The sequence below is a fragment of the Lytechinus variegatus genome, chromosome 1, assembly GCF_018143015.1.
Source record: "Lytechinus variegatus isolate NC3 chromosome 1, Lvar_3.0, whole genome shotgun sequence".
Lineage (NCBI taxonomy): Eukaryota > Metazoa > Echinodermata > Echinoidea > Temnopleuroida > Toxopneustidae > Lytechinus > Lytechinus variegatus.
Genome location: NC_054740.1, coordinates 71,474,227 through 71,495,357, shown reverse-complemented (window position 1 = coordinate 71,495,357; position 21,131 = coordinate 71,474,227). Strand labels below are relative to the sequence as shown.

General features: G+C 35.6%; 1 protein-coding gene and 2 non-coding genes across 3 annotated transcripts in view; 2 read left to right on the top strand and 1 right to left on the bottom strand.

Annotated features, from left to right (window-relative positions):
* Positions 1 to 16,968, bottom strand: part of LOC121421859 — a 28,004-nt gene extending 11,036 nt beyond the window's left edge. The window contains exons 1-2 of the mRNA XM_041616662.1: positions 16,681 to 16,968; positions 3,472 to 3,556 (exon numbers count right to left, since the gene is read on the bottom strand). The gene's annotated coding sequence lies outside the window, so the exon portion shown is untranslated. The remainder of the gene's footprint in view (positions 1 to 3,471; positions 3,557 to 16,680) is intronic.
* Positions 934 to 1,006, top strand: TRNAV-CAC. Its single transcript has one exon. It is a non-coding gene; the product is annotated as a tRNA-Val (tRNA).
* TRNAV-CAC lies at positions 1,107 to 1,179 on the top strand. The gene has a single exon. It is a non-coding gene; the product is annotated as a tRNA-Val (tRNA).
* Positions 16,969 to 21,131: the final 4,163 nt, after the last annotated feature.

Sequence of the window (21,131 nt, the reverse complement as noted above, 5' to 3'; positions counted from 1 at the left end):
GTGAAAAGGGCATGCTTCCCCCATCAATTTAATGGTTTATTATTAGCGAGGCCAGGCTAGATGGCGGTCGTTATCATATTTCAATCTCATCAATGATATTAAAGCCTGAAACCTTCATTATCTACGATATACCCTAAGGAACATTTCTTTTCTGCAATCATGAAATCTTATTCCTTCTTGCAACTCGACACGTATTACAACATTCAAGTCGTGGGTGGAATAAATTATTGAATAGACATCCCGCCAATGTTTCAGATGAAAATATAAATCCAATCTAATTCTACATAATCAAACTAATAATTCTCGAGTTTTAGATTACTTATCGATTATTTACACAATGTTGTTTTATCACATAGTGAAAACCAACTGAAATCCCTTTTGAAAATCGTGGTTATTTTTCTTAGTGATTAGGTGTTTGTGGTTTGTGTGTGCTTAAGGTACTAAACACTACTTTGTGGATGTTTTGGAATGATTATGTTTATGATATTAATAGTAATCAAATGATAATAATGATAGGAGTAATGATAACGATAATAATGATGATTGTGATGATGATAATATCAACGATAGTAGTAATAAGAAGGATAAAAATAATAAAACATAATAATTACATTAATATATAAATTGATAACAATAATTACAATAATAGTAACAATAATACTACTCAAGGTGATAATAATAGGGAAGATGTTTATTTTAACAATAATAACGATATTAAATAATAAGAATAATAATGAAGATTATATGAGTGTCAAAATGACAATGATATCACTATTCTTTTTGTCGCCATTCACTGGTCTGAAAACACTTTTCTAAGATCCGAGTGCGTTCTAATGATCAACCTGTACCCACACAGAGCCTACAAATATTGATATGGTAATCAAGGTACTAAAAAGTGAATAGTGAGTGATAAAGTGCAAATATATGCACACTGTTTCCGTAGTGTAGTGGTTATCACGTGCGCCTCACACGCGCAAGGTCCCCGGTTCGAACCCGGGCGGAAACAAATTTTTAAATTTCTTTTTAATATTTTGGTCATGCAGTATGTCTGTTGGATAATAAGCCTTTGCAATATTAATTGATGAAATTCCCTAGGTGCTAACAGCGTTTCCGTAGTGTAGTGGTTATCACGTGCGCCTCACACGCGCGAGGTCCCCGGTTCGAACCCGGGCGGAAACAACATAATAAAATACATTTTTTTGTTTACATGTCTGTTGCATTCTCGAAAAGTAACCAAATACAACACTGTTATACATAACATTCACTTGTCATCTCATTGTATCAGTAAGATGAGTCCTGACATACGTAAACATGCAGTCTAATGCAAATTTCAAACTTGTTCTGATTTGGACAGTGGCGTAAAAACGGGGGGGGGGGTATGGGAAGGGGTATCGGCTGGCAAAAAATAGGGAAATGAAAAAAAGAGGGAGGATGAAAGAGAAACGTAGTGGGGGAAGAAGAAATGATATCACATTATATTATGTTTTGTTATATTAAAATATAATACTTTACTAAGTAGTGACATATGTTTCTTTTCATGACTACTTAGAGTGATTGCCCCAGTTTAAGGTCTGAATATAAAACATTTCCAGTCCGTGTTCGTATTAGTCGATTGTGATGGGGTATGTTTGCTCTTCATGAATTTCAAAAGAGACAGTCCTCAAAATGTCACTGCATGTTTGAGGTTAATATATACAAAATTTTCAGCTCGCGCTCGCATACTTTGTTTAGTGAGACAGGTACATATCATAATTACACAAAAAAATATGCTTATAATGTCGCTTTTTAGGTCTGAATAAAAAAAATCAACTCGCTCTTCGCTTCGCGCTCGGAATATTTGATCAGTGAGATACACATCCTATTAATGGCACGGTCCTTATAATGTCTCTATTAGGTCAGTATAATTGGACATTGAGCGCGGTTCGCGCGCCCACTGGGTGACTCAGAATTTGTGATGGTGCCCCCAAAATGTCGTGACCCACGGTACGCCACTGGATTTAGACATAATGCAAAAGCAATACTATCTGATTGAATAATCACATTAGTGACGAAAAGTTGAAAAGATTGTAGAGGTATTAAGAAACGTAGTTCGACTTTTAAGCGCAATGAAAAAGTGTAGTATTATCCTCATAATCATTATTAAAAGAAACAAACACACAATACCAATCATGTACTTTCATCGGTCTGATATGGCCACTTACTTATATCATCTTTCCATTCAATGTGTAGTATTTTCTTTCTTGACCGAGAATATATGTAATAAAAAAATGTCAGGGTATATTTCATTCGTTGAGCCAATTGGCGTTAAATGGGACGCTTGCTCCGCAGTTTTGGCGTTGCCGATACATGGCATAGGTAATTCGGAAGTGGCATTGGTCGACACGTTCCCCCATGAGCCAGTCATTTATCATTATACCAATATCTTAATAAAAGGCTGTAATATTGAAAATCATGTCTGTTGGCTTTGATGCCCGACGTGTAAATGAAAGAACCGCAATTTGCCCCCCTCAAAGCACTGAACGATGTCAATACACACTCACAATAACCAGACTGTATGATAGTGAATAAAAGACCTACAATGCACAAAAGCATAATTTTGTCCCATACCCAAAATAAATAAGCATACAAAATGGGTACACATTTCCTTTAGCAATAAACGTATTAGGGTATGGATATAGATGTAAAACAAAATGAAACGATAAGGAAACTGTTTACATTAAACATGCCGCTAAGTTGCCTTTCCCCTAATTATCTTACAGAAAAAAATGCCCAGGTCTGTCTCTTTCAACTGTAACTTGTAGGTCAACATTGAGTAGTTTTAACCAATAAAATTTGATAAGCAATATTGGTATTTGTCATGATCGTATACGGATTAAATACTGATAAGATTCTTTACGCGTGACTTGATCACTAATTGAATAATCTTCCAGCACGTCGTATTGTTTGCTAATTTTGTTAAGATAGGTATCAAGTCAGATCTTAGCTCATGTCAAAGCGGTTATATGTTTTGGGGGTTATATACATGTATATCACTAGGTTCCACATAAGGCTAACTATTTTTCATTTCGTTTAAGATAATACACCACTGAACCCAAAACGTTTTGATATACATGAATGTAAATAATGCACATTTACGATAAATTTGGATGAGGAGCTTTTGAGTTAAAAAGACGCCATTCATAAAATAAAAAGTGGAGCAGTAAATATATATATTTTTTGTGGCGTCATTTTGTACTTCAAAACGACTCTTCAATATGGAAACAGGATTGTGGGTGTGTAGTGTAATTCAACACTTCAGACGCACAATTCCGACACGAAACATCTTACGAGCAGTGAGACACTTAAAACAATTAGTAAATTTTGCACGATTATTCATTAATTAAGTATATTATCTGGATGAAATGAACTTGAAGTACATCTTTTATCACACTACTACAGAAAAAATATCATATGAATCATAATTATGCTTACCAAAACTACATGCTGAATCAGCTGGATTTTGCGTTGAGTGCATCAGCACTCGGTAGTCAGCACTTCGGTCGTTCTTCAGTTGTCCCTGATTAAAGTTATCAAAACAACAACACCAACAAAAATCAAATGGTGACTGACTAAAACAACATGCTAATTATCGAAAGCCCTTACAACTAATAATCCAACCATCGCATGCTGTTGCTTAATAAAAGATAGACACCGCGACTGATGGTGCTGTGTATAGCAACCGTAATGGGTTTCGACGATGGAGTGGATGTCCGTATTTTGTTTGCGTAAAGATGGGCGAGCAAATAGACATTCGCTCTTGTAATATTCACCAGCGCGCGCGAACTAAATTGTTAATCAATGTTACCTCGATAATACACTCTCAGAAAAACAGATTGGTTAACATACAAAGCTACCGAATGTTTTAATTGGGAAGAAAAAAATGCATGTGAACAAATGGGGGTTTAACCAACAGTTAATCAACAGTCTAAACCGACAGTTTGTCTTTTGCTAGTGAAAAGACAAACTTTGAAAGAAAAAAGTCAGAATCACCGTACCGCGATCCTTAATTTTCAAAACTTGGAGCCCTTTTAAGATCAACAAAGTATCATAAGACGTAAGGACTGTCAAATTAAGTTATGCTTGTTTGTTGCTTAAAATACATCTTATGTGTAAATGTATATCCCTGAATTAGTGCCCAAAATTAATCAAAATTATTGAAGCAACAGGTGTTTTAGTAGGACAAGTCATCTCTGATTATATATTCAGGATTTAAAAAAAAATGTCGCACCATGGACACTGAGGAAGAGTGTGACTTTGCCTTTCACTTTGAAAGCTATGCTCCGTCTTCATTTGAAGTCGAACGATTCTAATATTTTTCTACCATTACCAATCATGAAAGAAGCGGAAAAGGAGGAAGTTGAAGGGAGGAGAAAAGGAAGAGACGATCCATAATGGTTTACAGATATGTATTTCACAATGATAAGGATAACTGGATACATGCATCTTGAATTATATTCATCCGTCACCCAGCTGTCTCTCAAAGTTTATCAAATCGATATCCAATATGACATGGTGTGAACATATCAGATACACGGACGGATTATAAGATTCTCCAGTTCTTTTTCAGAAACCTTGGGGTGTTTCATGAAAGTTGTCAGCATTGAGTGAATTTTCAGTGTTGACAATTTCAGCGAAATCCTTGGTTTTGATTGGCTGAGAGACACTGATCACTGACTGTTACTATGGTAACTGTCGGAAAAAGTCAACTTGTCAATGCTGACAAGGCAATGATAATGACAGGAAAGCACGTGTCCTTTATTCAACTACGTTGGTGTGGTTGGCCTTGCCCAGCTCTTGAGGGAAACCAAATGATGGAAGAGACGAGTGGAGGTGTCCACGGAGATAGTTTAGGTTGCACACCTCTAATTTCAGTCTTATTAGGAATCACCGCCTCTCCCATGAAGCGTACCCTAAACGACGCCATATGTAGAACTCTTCATCACATGAAAATGAGAAAATTACAAAGTACCGTGAATATGATGTTAGGAATACCATTTGATTCTTTGAGGATTTTATGGGGACTTTATTTAGTTTCCCCAAAATACTTATAATCACTGTTTCTGCAGTGAGGTTTCTGAGTATTCTGGGATGCATATCCCCAGTAAAAACAACCGCTAAAAACATAATCATCGTCATAAGAAAGTAACGATATTTGATGACCTACAAATTAAAGATATGAAATGTGCCGTTTTTCTAATAAATTTCACCTTTAATAAGTGAGCCTGTGGAGAAATAATTAGTGATGTGCTCCCTCAACATGCAAAGACTGTGGACGTGCTGGTAGAGAGAGAGGCTACAGCAACGTGTAGTAAATTCCTAGGTCGATCTCGCTAGATCAGGAATATTGAATTCAGAAAAATGAATTGATTCTTTCTTCTCTATCGCATATCGTCTTTTATCATTTCTTTCGATGCTTTAAACAATTTTAATATTTTAGATTCAAGGTCAAGTCCACCTCAGAAAAATGCTGATTTGAATCAATAGAGAAAAATCAGACAAGCACAATGCTGAAAATTTCATCAAAATCGGATGTAAAATAAGAAAGTTATGACATTTCAAAGTTTCGCTTATTTTTAACAAAATAGTTTTATGAACGAGCCAGTTACATCCAAATTAGAGAGTCGATGATGTCACTCACTCACTATTTCTTTGTTTTTTATTGTTTGAATTATACAATATTTCAATTTTTACGAATTTGACGATTAGGACCTCCTTGCCTGAAGCACAAAATGTTAAAATAATGGAATTCCACGTGTTCAGGGAGGAATGAAACTTCATTTCACATGACAATGATGAGAAAATAAAAATATTTCATATTTCATATAATAAAATACAAAAGAAATAGTAAGTGAGTGATGTCATCAACTCTCTCATTTGGATGTAACTGGCTCGTTCATATAACTATTTTGTTGAAAATAAGCGAAACTTAAAAATGCCATAACTTTCTTATTTTACATCCGATTTTGATGAAATTTTCAGTGTTATGCTTGTTGAATTTTCTCTTTTTATTCAAATCAAGTTTTTGTTGGGGTGGACTTGTCCTTTAAGGGCAGTAATTGTCTTCTGCATTTCCGTTATGACTTCATGTTTAACCTCGGTTATCCTCTTAAAAAAGAAGTGGTAATATGTAATTTGATTTCCAATTATTGTTCACTTTTATTGTAATTTGTTTATTGAAATCTAAACCATGTACACACCAATCATTGAAAAATAATTAATATTTGTATGAAATGCGGAAACTAAATCCAATCAAATCAATCAGGAAACGTTTTTAAAATAAATTCGTATCAAGAAACTCAGAAAATCTCCACAAAAATACTTGCTTGGAATGGGAAGCTCTGCAGGAACACTTCGTTACTCATGGCAGGCCTAGTATATTCGTAGTCAAGTAGTCAAATCATTGAATAGAACATAACAAAGTGGTTATGAGCATAATACTTTGAGCTGTTACAGCTCGACAAACAAACACTGGATCAATTTGAAAGGTAAAGTTTGCCAGAGGGGAAGAGTGACATCTAGGACTCACTTAAGTCTTTTTTAGGCATCGGACAGAGAGCAAACAGTATCGCGACAACATTGTTTGCTACAAACAACGCTCTCATGAGCTGAGAAGAAAATCGTTCTCTAAGGATCAATTTCCTTCGAGATTCGACCAGCCTCCCATTTATTTTAGTAATACTTTCTAAGTATTTGTCGGGTTATCGAGTAATGAGGATGATGGAAAAACAACAATACCCCTTATGAATCTGGAAATACGATGAATTGCCGATGTGTAGAATAATCTTAACATGCTTAAAGGAATAGATTGATTGTGCGCGTATTGTTCATACTTATAAACAAAGACCAAATCAACAACCTGGAATAACACATACTTATTAAGTACAAACGTTGATGTGGATTCATAAAGGAATGCATGAATCATATTCGTGTATTTTGCCATGCAACCCCAATGTGAGATCATTTTTTTTATATATCTAATTAGTATTGAAGATTAAATTGAGTGTAGGGTCGAGTAGTTTAGTGCTCGTTGAAAACGATCGCAGTGCTATCATTTGCCATCTAATCTGGATATTCATCTTAACATTTCCCTAGATGATCTACCTTATATGAGATATACTTCAAGACGTTACACATTTGGGGGTTTTAAATCAAGTTTTCACCTCATAATCTCATAATGGTGACAGGGGACTTGGAATAGATTCATGTGTTTAGGGCCTACAGCTATCGAAGCTAAATGTGCTTTGTAACGCAGAGAAGACGCCAAGGAATTTAATGTGGAATTTGATCATGACGTTGTGAAAGGCATGGAACGTGTTGGAAGTATTAGTTTACTCTTGAAATTACCATATCTTATGAGCTGCCGTATTTGGTCAGTTGGGGGGGGGGGGGGAAGGAGGGGGGGGGGGGGTAATCGAACCCATAAGGAGGGGTCCGAAGGTGGCTGGGTGACATGTGTGTATTCGTGTGGGTTAAAGTGTACACATCTAAGGGAGAGAGAGCAATGTTAAAACATTGAAATCCTCGTTTATTGTACTGTTAAGATTATTTCAAGTTTTATCCTCCTTCTCCTGCTTCTCATCATCAGCATCAACCGTGTGTCCCCTTTGTGTGTGCGTGCGCGCGCGTGAGGGTGGGTGTGTGTGTGTGTGGGGGGGGGCGTCTGACCAGGCTCTCGATTAGTGGTCATGTTTATTGATTACGACTTCCTTGAGCCATCCTTTCCTCGGTTGCCCTTTCATGTTTGAATATTCGCACAATCCTTTTTAGCGAAATGTGCGAACAGGCCAAGGATCGGAAGAATTATTGTTCTTGACTGATGATACTATACATTATAAGTTCTTCTTGGGACATTAGGGATGACGGTGGTTATATATAAAGTGATGTGCGCAGATCAACTTTTCTTAGAATCTGCAAACCTTTTTTTTTGTCTTGCCGTGTGTTTTCGAAAGTGCGTTGATCAATTTTTTTTGCACTATTATTAATATTTCTGCCGATCAGGGACGGTGTAAGAGTATTTTGACGGGAAAGGCGATACTATTTACACTTCTCTTTTCTATGCTATTCTTTCTATTCTCATCCACTTCTACCCCTTTTTCCTTTTCTCCTCTATCTAACTTATTAAAAAACTTAATGGGGTAGTCGCCCCCTTCCCACCCGTGTGGCGCCTCCTCCTGTTGATCTTTCAGATATCAAATTCCAAAAATTATTATTTTAAACTTTACATAGGGTCAGTTCTGAAAATTTAATCTAAGGAGCAATATTGTTGCATAGACTAGAAATGATATAATATATGCCTCTCCAGACAGCCATTTGGGTTTTAATCAACAAGCGAACGTGGCGATGTAAAGAGAAAAATATCCTGCGAGAAACCTGATATTCTTCTTTCAACTCCCCAATTATCGATTGTGACGTCATCGGAATTGAACACGTCAATGATGTCGCGCGACATAACACTTAAAACTTCTTCGTGCCACTATTGTATTTCTTTCTCTTATAAATGGTTTAAACCCTATTTTAGTTCGACCATTAGATTTCATTATGAGCTCTTAAACAATGTTAGCAAATGTTGGCCCAGATATGAAGGAAATATGATGTAGGTTTCTTTTGAAAATTCTGGGTGACTTGGTTGGTGCTTCAAGTTAGTGTTTATGATATGATAATAAACATTAAAGCAGAAAAGGGGCCGATGGGAATGCTACGACAAAAAAAATAGGCAGAGAATGAGTCTTTACAATGTTGGATGATGACGGTTTTCCGTTCGATGCCTTTTTGAAGTGAGGAGAGCCAACCTATTCAACCATGCCAGCTGTTTCGGTCAATAGCGGTTAAGTTATACTCTTGGCTCTACTTCACATACACTTAACCTTTAGTAAGAATTGCTAAAAGTGCTAAAATGTACATTTCAGATAGAAACCGGGTTTTACTCCACTCACGTCACTTGCAGATTGGATATTTATTGCTTTCGGATGTTATTTGAAAAGAGAGAAGAACTGAAAAGAACTGAAGGAAGTAAAAAGAATTCCAGATAGAAACTCTTCAGAATAACAAGTCTTAAAAGCGTTGCTCTTTGCTCGCGAAGGAAAAACCACTCCGGGACAATAGACGTTGGCGACGTACATAAAAGTTCCTTTGGGACAAAACGTATCAACACCGTTACGGCAACAACAACCATCGGTAATTTAATAGCAAAAAAGTAATTCCGGACAATTTATCGGAAATATAAAACAAACAACAACAACAACACCAAAGCATATTGAAAACAAAACTCGGTAATAGCGTTGTTCTCTGCTAGCGAAGTAATAAGAAATTCGGGACAATATACATCGGCAACCTACATGAAAATACATTCGGGACAATATATCGGAAACATGAAGCAAGAAAAAAAGTATCTTGAAAAAAACAAAAACATGGGCAACGTAATGACTAATAAGGACATTCGCTACAACAAGAGTATGAATAATAATTATGATTATGATCATATTGTGAAATATGAAATAAGAGTGCCCAATTAAAAAAGAAGAATCTTTAACAAAATGTAAAAACATACAATATTACAGTACAAGTTAAAAAATCCACAAATATTTCTTACAGTATACCTTGAGTTGCTTTCCTTTTTCTTAATAATACTTTATGAAGAGAAAATAAACCATTAACATTTGTAATATCTTATGCAAATTAATCATCTAAATATAGATTAGGAAATCGAAATCAAATTTCTCTTAGATGAACACAAAATAAAGGAAAGGTGATTTAGACTCATTTCAGGCCCACTGAAAATCAATTTCGAAAAAAAGACATAGGCCTAAAGAATGAATGACCTCTTTTTTCACTGAAATAAATAAATCCATCAGTATCAATCGGTATCCTTGTCATCTATTTCCCATAAGCTGAAGTCTACATGTCGATGATGGGTGATGTGATCTAGCACATCAAATCACGTGATCTAAGCTAGATGACAGACACAGTTTCTCAAAACATCGATCACAAAGGGACCAAGTGTAAAAATCGATTTCATGCCTTCAGAGAGGGGACCTTTCACTTTGCTACTCATTCATTGATCGATCAGAGCTGTAAAGAACATGTGGTACAGGGCTATAATAAAGGAGAAACACGATAAAAAAGAACAATTATGGATCCCGCTATCTCTGATTTAAATAATCGATTGCATACAATCTTGCTTTTTATCATTGTACCCACTGAGATGCTACTGACTGCTAGATTGTATAAGTAACAAGTGTCATTACAAGTTCAGGGGCCTATTTCATAAAGGGTATTGTAACTTTTCCATAATGGCAACTACCATAAAAGCATAATAATTGTCGTAATAGTAATAATGATAATAATAATAATAACAATCATCATCATCGTAATAATAGTAATGATAATAACAAAAATGATAATAATCATGATAATAAAAATAATGATAGTCATAATTATAATCATCATCATCATCATCATCATCATCATCATCATCATCATCATCGTTTTCATCTTCTTATTCATGTCTGGAAAGATCAATACACAAAGAAAGTACAAACTATAATTCCTTCAACCCTGTCAGGGAAACGAGTTAAGCATTCTTATTTATGTTATTCCTTATTAAAACATGATTGTAGGAATATTTACACGTTCTTAGTAACACCTTAAGCAATAATTTGATGTTCTAAATGCATTCACATTGCCAATGTTTATACAAAACAGATTTCCTCATTTTCTTAAACGTGTGAAGTTGCGAAAAACGAGAACGTGTTGGAAACGAAGTAATCTTGGAGTGGGCAATTGAAGTGAGCTCGTTGATCGATGATAAACTGGAAATTTGAATAGAACATTTTTCTTGCTGAAGAGAAAAGAAAAACAAGAAGAGAGCATTTCCTTTAGAGAAATAGATTCAATGCCTCGAGCAAGATTTGCAAGAAATTGATCATCGCATGGATGCATTTATACACGCAGCGAGAAGAACTGCCAGGTTTTCAAGAAAACAATTTACTCTCACTTTGCCCGTTTGGAAGAAAATGATATTCTTGAAGGCAAACAACTTTATCATTCTATTAATCAAGTCTAAGAACTTGACTCAATACAAAAGGAAAAGTCTCACTATAGAATAAAAGTGAAATGTATATAATGTAAGTTAAAAACTTAAATACAGTAAGTAAAACAAGCAAGGTAATGCAAGATTTACTAAAGTCACACGTTGCCAAAATATCTAATATATTCATCCTCGCCTTTAGAAAATCGATGAAAATGTATAAAACAAATAATGTAAGGTATTAATATTGTCCATATTAACAAACATGGATTTTTTCATCTGTGTCCTGTGACATGAAATATACAATCACTAATAATGTACAATAAAGCACATTACTGTAAGTGTATGGCAGAACATTGAAAATACATGGAAATATCAAATATGTTACCATGGTAAGAAAGGAACATCGTAAACCTCCTTGCTGGAAAGAGCACAATGCCACACAGTGTGATCACAGTGTGTTCACATAGTGCACTAAATAATGTGAAAATATTATGTACACTGTTCGAATTCAACAGTGTGGAGATATTTTCACACTGTGGACACCTCGAGGGTGTGCCTGTTCACAACGTGTTCACATGGTGTACTATGTGAAAATGCGATACACACTGTTGAAATGACCAAATTTAGCAGTGTGGAGGTGATTTCACATTGTGTTCCACACTGTGAACACACTGTTTCACACACTTTGTGATACTGTGTTCTTTCCATGCAGTAGGGCTCTGCCCCCTGTCTGAAGTCTCCCCATTCTATTGCGGCATGTTGAGTTTTCATTCCGGATATGAAGTGCATTATTAGCCATTATAGGCGCCCCATCTCTACTCTTCCATCTTATGGTTAAAAAAGGAATGCCCTTGGGATATATATCGTGATGAGATTGATAGAGTAATCGTTAAGTGTTTACCTAAATCATTGGCCTATACTGGTTGATATCAACTCATCCCTCAGGTACATAGTTTGTGGCTCTGAGTACACTAAGAAGAACGATGATACAGGGTGTCCCAGAAATAATAATGATAATAGAACAGAATATCAGGCCTGCTTTTCCGCTTTCTTTTTCGCTCGACTGGAACCGGTTCTTACGTGGTAAGTCAGCTTCATAGGGATATATCATGAACCACAAGAAATGATCACCAGTCATGCGTAAAGTTATGTGTAACTTACGAACAGCTTTAAGAAACACGCCATGGTTTCAAGAGATAGATAATAATCGGATGTGTTTTAGGATAATAAGACAATAAGATTTGATAGCGGGAATAAACCTCAAAGTGAATCAATCATTCGCATTTTTAAGGTTGCAAACAGTAAAAAGAAGATCTGGGGGTGTTACACAAAGATTTAAGTTTGACTTAGAATCGCACTTAAATGTCTAATTTGCGTGCTTAGTCATACGTAAATCTTTGTGACCCTCCGCCCCCCCCTGAGAAACTAATTGCGCAGAAGCGCACGTATGAATCTTTATAGATGGAATGAAAGATCACACCCAGGAAATGTTAATGAGCCGTTCCTTCGTATAAATGATCATCATACTTGTATATAATCTTAACAAAGTATGACAAGGTTTCTGCTTAACTTGATTGGGATATTGATTTTGTAAACCCTTTTTGCTAATCTGTATGTAGAATTTCATTTTCATATTGGATATTGTATAAAAATAGAAACAAGAAGAAAGTATGAAGTTTATGCTGATGTAAATGAAATACCATATTATCGCTGGTCTATGCTAGGCGACCCCCCCCCGGCGGATCCCAATTTACCCTTTTTCTTGGATGCACTGTATACAATGGTATGGAAGTAGGGAGTTGAAAAAAGCCAGGACTATCTAATAAATGATGCAAGAAAAGAAGAGGCGAGCACAGAAGATCAAAGCAGCTACATCTCATATTTAATGTTAGTTTACCCGATCAGCTTTTCATAAAAGCATGCTAGCAAACGGTAATAGTTTTATTTTACCAAAAAAATATCAACACGACGAATGAATTACAGTATTCTAAAAGCTTGAAAAGCATGCATGTCCTTCGATGGAGATAAAATTGCTCACATCGACCTATTTCATGGCGCCTTACAATTCAAAGTCTTATAGTGGTTAGAAATGCGGGGAAAAGAGAATCACAAAGCGTTGCCATGGTGAGAGATATTGTAAGTGTGTGTGCGTGAGAGAGAGAAAGAGAGAAAAAAGAACTATGAAATAAAGGTGTCTTTCTAGACCGATAAAAATACAAATAAACAAATTAGGAAACCACATAAAATGATTTCCGGATGAAATGCTGAGTGTATTTCGCTAATGAGAAAATTATGAAGGTTAAAATCCCTCTTCCGGAGACACCCGCCCCCAAACAATCTCTACACCATTCATATCTTTACGCTCTTCGTTGAGCTAAATCATTTTCGATTGTCCCACTTTACAAATCGATCTAACATCCCATCTACGGTAGATATTAAACCACTAAACAATATTTAGTTAATAAAATCATCATGACTGTGTTCATTAAACACATTAGATTCAGAATGATTGCGTTTCATGTTTCAAATTGAATTATGTTAAATCTTTGGACACAGTCCATAGAAATGTGGTCTGATATTTGTTTTACAATATTGAGTTTCATCGGTGAATACTTTTTTTTTACTGGTGAGGAATACTAGCTGTGTATTCATCAAGCCGTTCGTAAGTTACGAGAGCCTTTACGAACGACTGGTGATCCTTTCTTAGGTGCTAAATCAATCAAGATTCATGTCATTTACCATAAGAAAGGATCACAAGCCGTTCATAAAGTCGCTCGTAACGTACAAACAACTTTTTGAAACACCCATTTTGGCAAGAATTATGAAATAACTGTAATGCTCATAAAAAGCACTTTGCGTGCCATATTTTGAAGTAGTAAGAAGATCGTTTCATCAAACAATGATGATATAAATATACCCAAAACCTTGCCCTTATTTTAAGGACATACTGCCAGATGATTCGGCAATAGCACTGTTATTCCACTCCGCAAGCTTTCAAAAAAATGTTTCAGTAAACATGATAAAAAGCATGAGAGCATTACACACGCTTTAATCATCTGTTGTCATGGGGATTATTGGGTGTTTTAAAATGAAATAAATCAAGCGATCTGATGACGCAAAACCACTTTATCTAGAAAACCATTTTTATTTCTGATGGCTAAGATATACTGTGATTATTTTCCGCGGTTTTTTTTCTCTGTAACTGTATTGATTTGAAGAATTTTCGTTTTTCAAAGAAAGCATCTATTTGCATTGAGATAAAATGAAATCGCTAGACCCATAATGATTCCAATTTAAACCGCTATAAGAAGCATACAATATACAAACAAAAAGTCTTTTTTTTTGCTTTACAAAATCAGATGTGGTGCACAATAATGAACCTGCGGTGGATCTTGCAATAATGAAGCATGGTATAAAGGAATGAAGCTAATCAGCTTGATTATTTATTTTCATCTACCCCCCCACCCCAACACACCTACACACCCCTATCCACTCTCCCTCTCACACACCCACCATCATCCACATACACACATGCTTTATAGGATATGGAGTAATCAGTTATAATATATGGGTTGGGTGGATGTTACTTTGGAACTCCGTTTTGTGACACAGTGATCGAAATGACGGTCTTCGTCGTAAAGTTAACACGAAGGGAGATATCAAGGTCTTTTGAAGGGGGCTGGGGAACTTTAAAGGACAAGTCCACCCCAACAAAAACTATAAAAAATAAAAAGAGAAAAATTCAACAAGCATAACACTGAAAATTTCATCGAAATCAGATGTAAAATAAGAAAGTTATGGCATTTTAAAGTTTCGCTTATTTTCAACAAAATAGTTATATGAACGAGCCAGTTACATCCAAATGAGAGAGATGATGACATCACTCACTCACTATTTCTTTTGTAATTTATTATATGAAATATGAAATATTTTTATTTTCTCGTCATTGTCATGTGAAATGAAGTTTCATTCCTCCCTGAACACATGGAATTCCATTATTTTAACATTTTGTGCTTCAGGCAAGGAGGTCCTAATCGTCAAATTCGTAAAAATTGAAATATTGTATAATTCAAACAATAAAAAACAAAAGAAATAGTGAGTGAGTGACATCATCGACTCTCTCATTTGGATGTAACTGGCTCGTTCATATAACTATTTTGTTGAAAATAAGCGAAACTTTGAAATGTCATAACTTTCTTATTTTACATCCAATTTTGATGAAATTTTCAGCATTGTGCTTGTCTGATTTTTCTCTATTGATCCAAATCAACATTTTTCTGAGGTGGACTTGACCTTTAAATCCAACGTCATTTCTTTAAATTTAGATTAAATATCATGGTAAAGATGGAGTTACGCCCCGTGTCTCTCTTTTTAACCTCTGTAGCGCTTCTCCTGACTATAATCATGAAAATAAAGGGTATTATAATCTTAATTCAAATTGTTCTGTGTGATTTACTTTACCCGATTCTGTAAAAAAAGAATTTGAAGTTTGAAAATTTTTTTTATTCAGATATATAACTTCTCTTTCTTCCCGTATAATTTTACACCCTAAAATTTTGATCAATGTGTACACTCTTAAAAATTTTCACAACGATCAAAGTAATGTGCCTTGTGAAAAATGAATAAATCATGTCCACAAATGTCTCAAAATGAACAAATTTACTCGTTAGAATCAGCATTCTTGATATTAATGATAATAATAATTGTATTATCTTCTTGAGTACACACACCGTCCAGAGACGCTCATGGCGCTAGCCCAGCAACAGTTCCTTTGGATATACAAACAACAACAAATATAAGTGGAAACGAATTACAAAAAAAGAGAGATCTTAACAAAGACAACCGAGTACATAATTCTAAGAACAGTTTTGCATCACCCACCGGGATCCCCAGCTAAATCCTGTTGGGGGTTGGTGCCCTCTTTCTTGCTGCTCCGTTCACAGACAATTTAAGGGGCAACTCAAAGGAACTCTTGCAAAAGAAGGGCACCAGCCCCATAGGAAACCAGCCAGACCAGTGAGTGATGACAAAACAATATTGTCCATTATATCATTCGGACACATATTCCCTTTGACCCAATGACAGAGTACAATCATTCAAATGTTTCAAGTAATAATAATCACTCTTATTTATACTCAGGGTAACCTCTTTAACTGGTCGCTGATTTGCAACAGGGCCCTGCAAATTGGTCATCGATCGACCAAAAAATCTTGTAATGCCACGATGCCCGAATACGATAATAGATATTGATGGAAGTGTGTTATTACAGAAAGAAATGGATGGATGCGATTGGGCCGGGGTGTCTCAACATACTGTGATATGCTAAAACAATTGAATTACAATGAGTGAATTTGTATATTTTTCTGTAAAAATAATGTAAGATTGGATCGCCCATCTCAAGAGTAAAATCATGGAGTCTGTCACCGGGTAATAACGTAATGGCTTTGATCGGTTTGAGGTCGGTTTATTAATGGATGTGACTACATCCGACACTGAGTAACCGTGTGGCACGTCCCCATCCACCGATCTGAGAAGCATTCAGATGAAATTAATTCCCATGACATAAGAATTAAAGGTGGCAATGTTCTCTGAATGGAGTGTAAAGAACTTACGATTGTGATCAGCGCTCTGCTTCACTTTTCGTCTTGCAAAAAAAGCCACATAACCGCCGCCCTCCGTCCACTGTATGGGCCTCCTCTCTTGCCGATTGAATTCATATAATGAATGAGAGTCTGCTTGAGGATGCCGCTCCCGTCTCTCTCTCTCCCTTTCTTCATCCTTGCATGGTTGCCATGGAAACAGCGGGTAGTCTTTATCTCTCCACCATCCGGTCCATAATGGCGTATAGTTCCTGGTGATTGAACCAACCAGAGTATAGTGAGGAAAAAGGTGTGTTTACTTGGTTGAAGCAGCCTGAGGACTGAAATCTTGGAAGCGCTGGTTATCTTCATTGTGAAGTAATCGAAAACAAAATCAATGATTTACACCCTTCTTATAGTGCGATAGAGCTAGCATGAAGTCGTGTAAAGAACGAGTGCTCTCTATAGAGAGCCGTATACGGTTTTGCATTTAGGAGTCTTTCACAAAGCTTTTTAACTTCGCAGCACACACTTTTCAAGAAAATAAGATTTCAATTTCATTAACAATTGACATTAGTATCGTTTTAAGAAGGAAAACTCCCCCTCCGCCATCAACACTGTGTATTACCATGAATTTTCGAATCATTTGAATAATGCTCTTAAGGCTATATGCTTCCGCATTTTTATAAATATAATATTGCAGATATGGCACCGTATGCAATTTTTTTTTCAATGACCATGTCCCTCCCCCGTCACTATCTGTACCTGTGGTCATTTGCCCTTTTCGACTTGCTCTTTTTTTTCATACGTTCTTCACATTTCTATTCTCATATCATCTCTCATACCATGCTTACCAGTGAATGTCATCCTCATTTTGCTCCTTTCAGCATAACACTTTGATTTTGTTCCTTTCACTTTCATAATCATAACTGTCACTTTCATTTTTGAGAGGTGCCAATCTTCGTCCTTAAAACGACTGAGAACACATTATGTGAATCACTAGCAATAATATTACATTTAGTTATATCAGGATCTTTCCGATATGCCATCCACACGCCCTATCAAACACGCTAAAAAGACGTTATTGGACGTCGCATAACACGCCATGTGCAAGTCCTTCGTTAGCGCGTTGATAATAACTGCGTCTTCAAAATATAACTTTAACTGCAATGTCTCGTGCTTGAAGTAGGCCTATTTGTGATTTTATGTCATCAAAGCTCACAAAAGATCGTCCGAGAAACAAATATCGCATAAGACCTAAACTACAGTGCGTATAAAAAAAAACGGGACAGTTTTGAAAAGTCTATAAACAATTTGTTTCAAAATATTATATCTATATTTTGATGTTAATAGATGCTCTGAGATCTTATCTTTGAAATGCCATCTTTAAAAATAAATTTTGTTCATGCTTGAGCGAACATGGGACATTTTTGTCGGGGGTTCCAAAAGAGGCTTGCGCCAAAATGGCAGAAATGAGAAATTTGATGATTAGACTTTTGGCTAATCAGCAGACTTCCTCTTAATCTTTTCATTATCTTTGCCGTAATTTTCGAATTATGCTGTCAAATTTCATTTAAAAAATTATTTATTTACCTGAATTATTTTGTTTTTCATTCAAACTTCTTTTACCTTTGAATTTTCCTTCATAAGTAAGAAAAGAAGACTTTTTGTCAACCCCAGTAAGAAGATTTTCATTATTAATTGGGAGAATTTGTAATTATTCAAATCCATTTATTATGTGAAACGAATTATGTTATGGTACCTATATATAAAAGACATGAATCCTATTTTCAAGGGGTTATTGAATCCTTCACCAACTTTATTTATGTGCTTCACAGAACAAACAGGAAAGGATTCATGTCTTTCAATGGCAATGGTGTATTGTGTCAATTTTGAAGGAGCAAGACATGGCAGATCGGGTAAAATGTATCAAACAGTTGTGAAGCGAGCAAGAAAAAATTTCCACTTTCTTATTAAAATATCAAATTTTGTGATTTTGACATAATATTCAGAAAATGATATCATATTTCACTTTTCATGTTTTCTCTTATTTTCCTATCCAATTTTTTTTTCTTGGTCATGATTTTTTTTTTATTATTATTATTATTTTTGGGGGGAGCACCCCTAGCCCCCACCCATCAGTATGCCACTGTTCAAAGGCACCATAACCTTTGTAGAAAACAATGAAAGGATTTGAAAAAAAAACGCTCTCCCATACTCCGGTTTAAAAAAAAATGTTCTTTCCTATAAAGAAGGAATATTCAAAGCTAAAAGAGAACATATTAAAAAGGAACAACAACAGAAATATTAAAGCAAATAAGTAGATTTGTAAATGAATTTTGACCGCATTTCAAAATTATGGCAAAGATAATGAAAAGGTTAAGAGGAAGTCTGCTGATTAGCAAGAAGTCCGACCATCATATTTATCACTTTATGCCATTTTGGCGCAAGCCTCCTTGAACCCCATGCATACAAAACATTCTGTGTTCGCTCAAGCATGAACGAAATTTTAATGGCATTTGAAGGATAAGAATTCAGAGCACCTACTGACACCAAAATATAGAGATCATAATTTGAAACAAAAATGTTATAGACTTTTCAAATCTGTCCCGTTTTTTTTATACGCACTGTATTATCGAAGAGATTGTTGGTAAATAGGCCTCTATTTTATTTACAAGTTCATTTAACCATAGACCTACAATAAGATTTAACACTTTGTAACCTTTCTGTCTATGTCGATGGCGGTTACGATAACGCAATATCTAATCAACCATGCATGAATTTGCGTGTGTTTATGTATTTTGTAATCTTCTTGATATTGAATGGGATACCATGAACATGGATGAAGGCATGAGCCTTGTAAAAAAAATCTGAGAGAGTCTCAGTTTAGACATATTAAGGTCGGCCTATCCATGACTTCAAAGAAATATACATTTATATACATACACAGATAGAGATGGTCATAATTGTTCTTTCCTAGTCCTCTTTAAAAAAAATAAATGAAATGGAGAAAAATAAGAAAAAGACAAAAGACAAGGGCATCAACACATGTCAGCACAAACTGTATCCTTCCCCTCCAGCTCCCCACCACTTCCGCGCCCACCACAACCACAACTCTCATATCTCCACATACTCTCTCTGAAAACGTGAGAATCGGCAAATAAACAATTACACAACAAGACTCTTTTCCTTTATAACATTCACTAATCATTATCAAATTTCGAGAAAAATAAGAAGAAACAAGTGGAGTGCCTCTGGCAGTCTCGCCTGTATTAAGAGATTCAATTTAGCAGCAGTGCTGACTTTGAAAATGACTATTAAATAATTATCCACTAAATACACCATTCATATAATAATATACTACTACGTTCATTGATCCTAAATGACATTTGACCTTGATCAAGTGACCTACGACTTAAGCAAAGATGAGCAATTATACTGGATTACCCCTATGTCCAAATGTCATTTACTATATCCATAAACTTTCAAAGCTATGATGGTAATTCAACAATTACCCCAAATGTGGCTAAAGTTCACCGACCTTGAATGACCTTTACCTTGGTCACGTGACCTAAAACTCGCACAGGATGTTTAGTGGTATTTGATTACTCTTATGTCCAAGTTTTATGGACTAGATCCATAAACTATCAAAGTTACGATCAGTGGTAATTCAACAAATATCCCCAACATGCCCAAAGTTCATTGACCCTAAATGACCGTTGACATTGTCATGTGACCTGAAACCAAGGCAGGATGTTGAATAATATTTGATTACTCTAATGTCCAAGTTTCATGAACTGTATTCTTTCTAAGTTATGACGTCATTTTAAAAACTTAACCTTAGGTTAAGATTTAATGTTGACGACGCCTCCTCCGCTGCCATCCGAAAAGCGGCGCCTATAGTCTCGCTCTGCGTTGCAGGCGAGAACCCCCCCCCCAAAAAAGAAAGAAAAAAAAAACAAGCACTTCGGCTCTCATTCAAAATAATAAAAAAAATCTTCCTTTTAGATGAAACAATAATGTGGTACCATTGTGAAGTTTGCAGTGGCGGATCCAGTCGGACATAACTCAAACCAGTAATTTGAACAATTAAAAATTCTATTGCTTTGTTTCTGTCAATATTGTTCATTAATTTTGCCACTTAATTTCGCTGGTTTGTTCGTCATATGAGCAGTGATATAGATTTATCTACCGATGTCATTTTGGTAGGACAACGTGGGTCCTTTTCATACAGAATATATTTTTTTATAATTAGAAAAATGCACGATTTTGTGCACAAGTTTACAATCAGGTAATGACATAAGCCAAAAAATGAGAATTTACAATTTTTTTTCCAATTTAGGGTTGTGTCCCCATAGTTTAGCAATCCCTGCTGGAATTTGCCCTCTGTTTAAAGCTGAACTGTTGATTTTCATTCAGCGTTTAATGGGGTTTATAATGAGTTAGACAACCTGGACCTTTCGTTTTGAGATTCTTCTTTACTA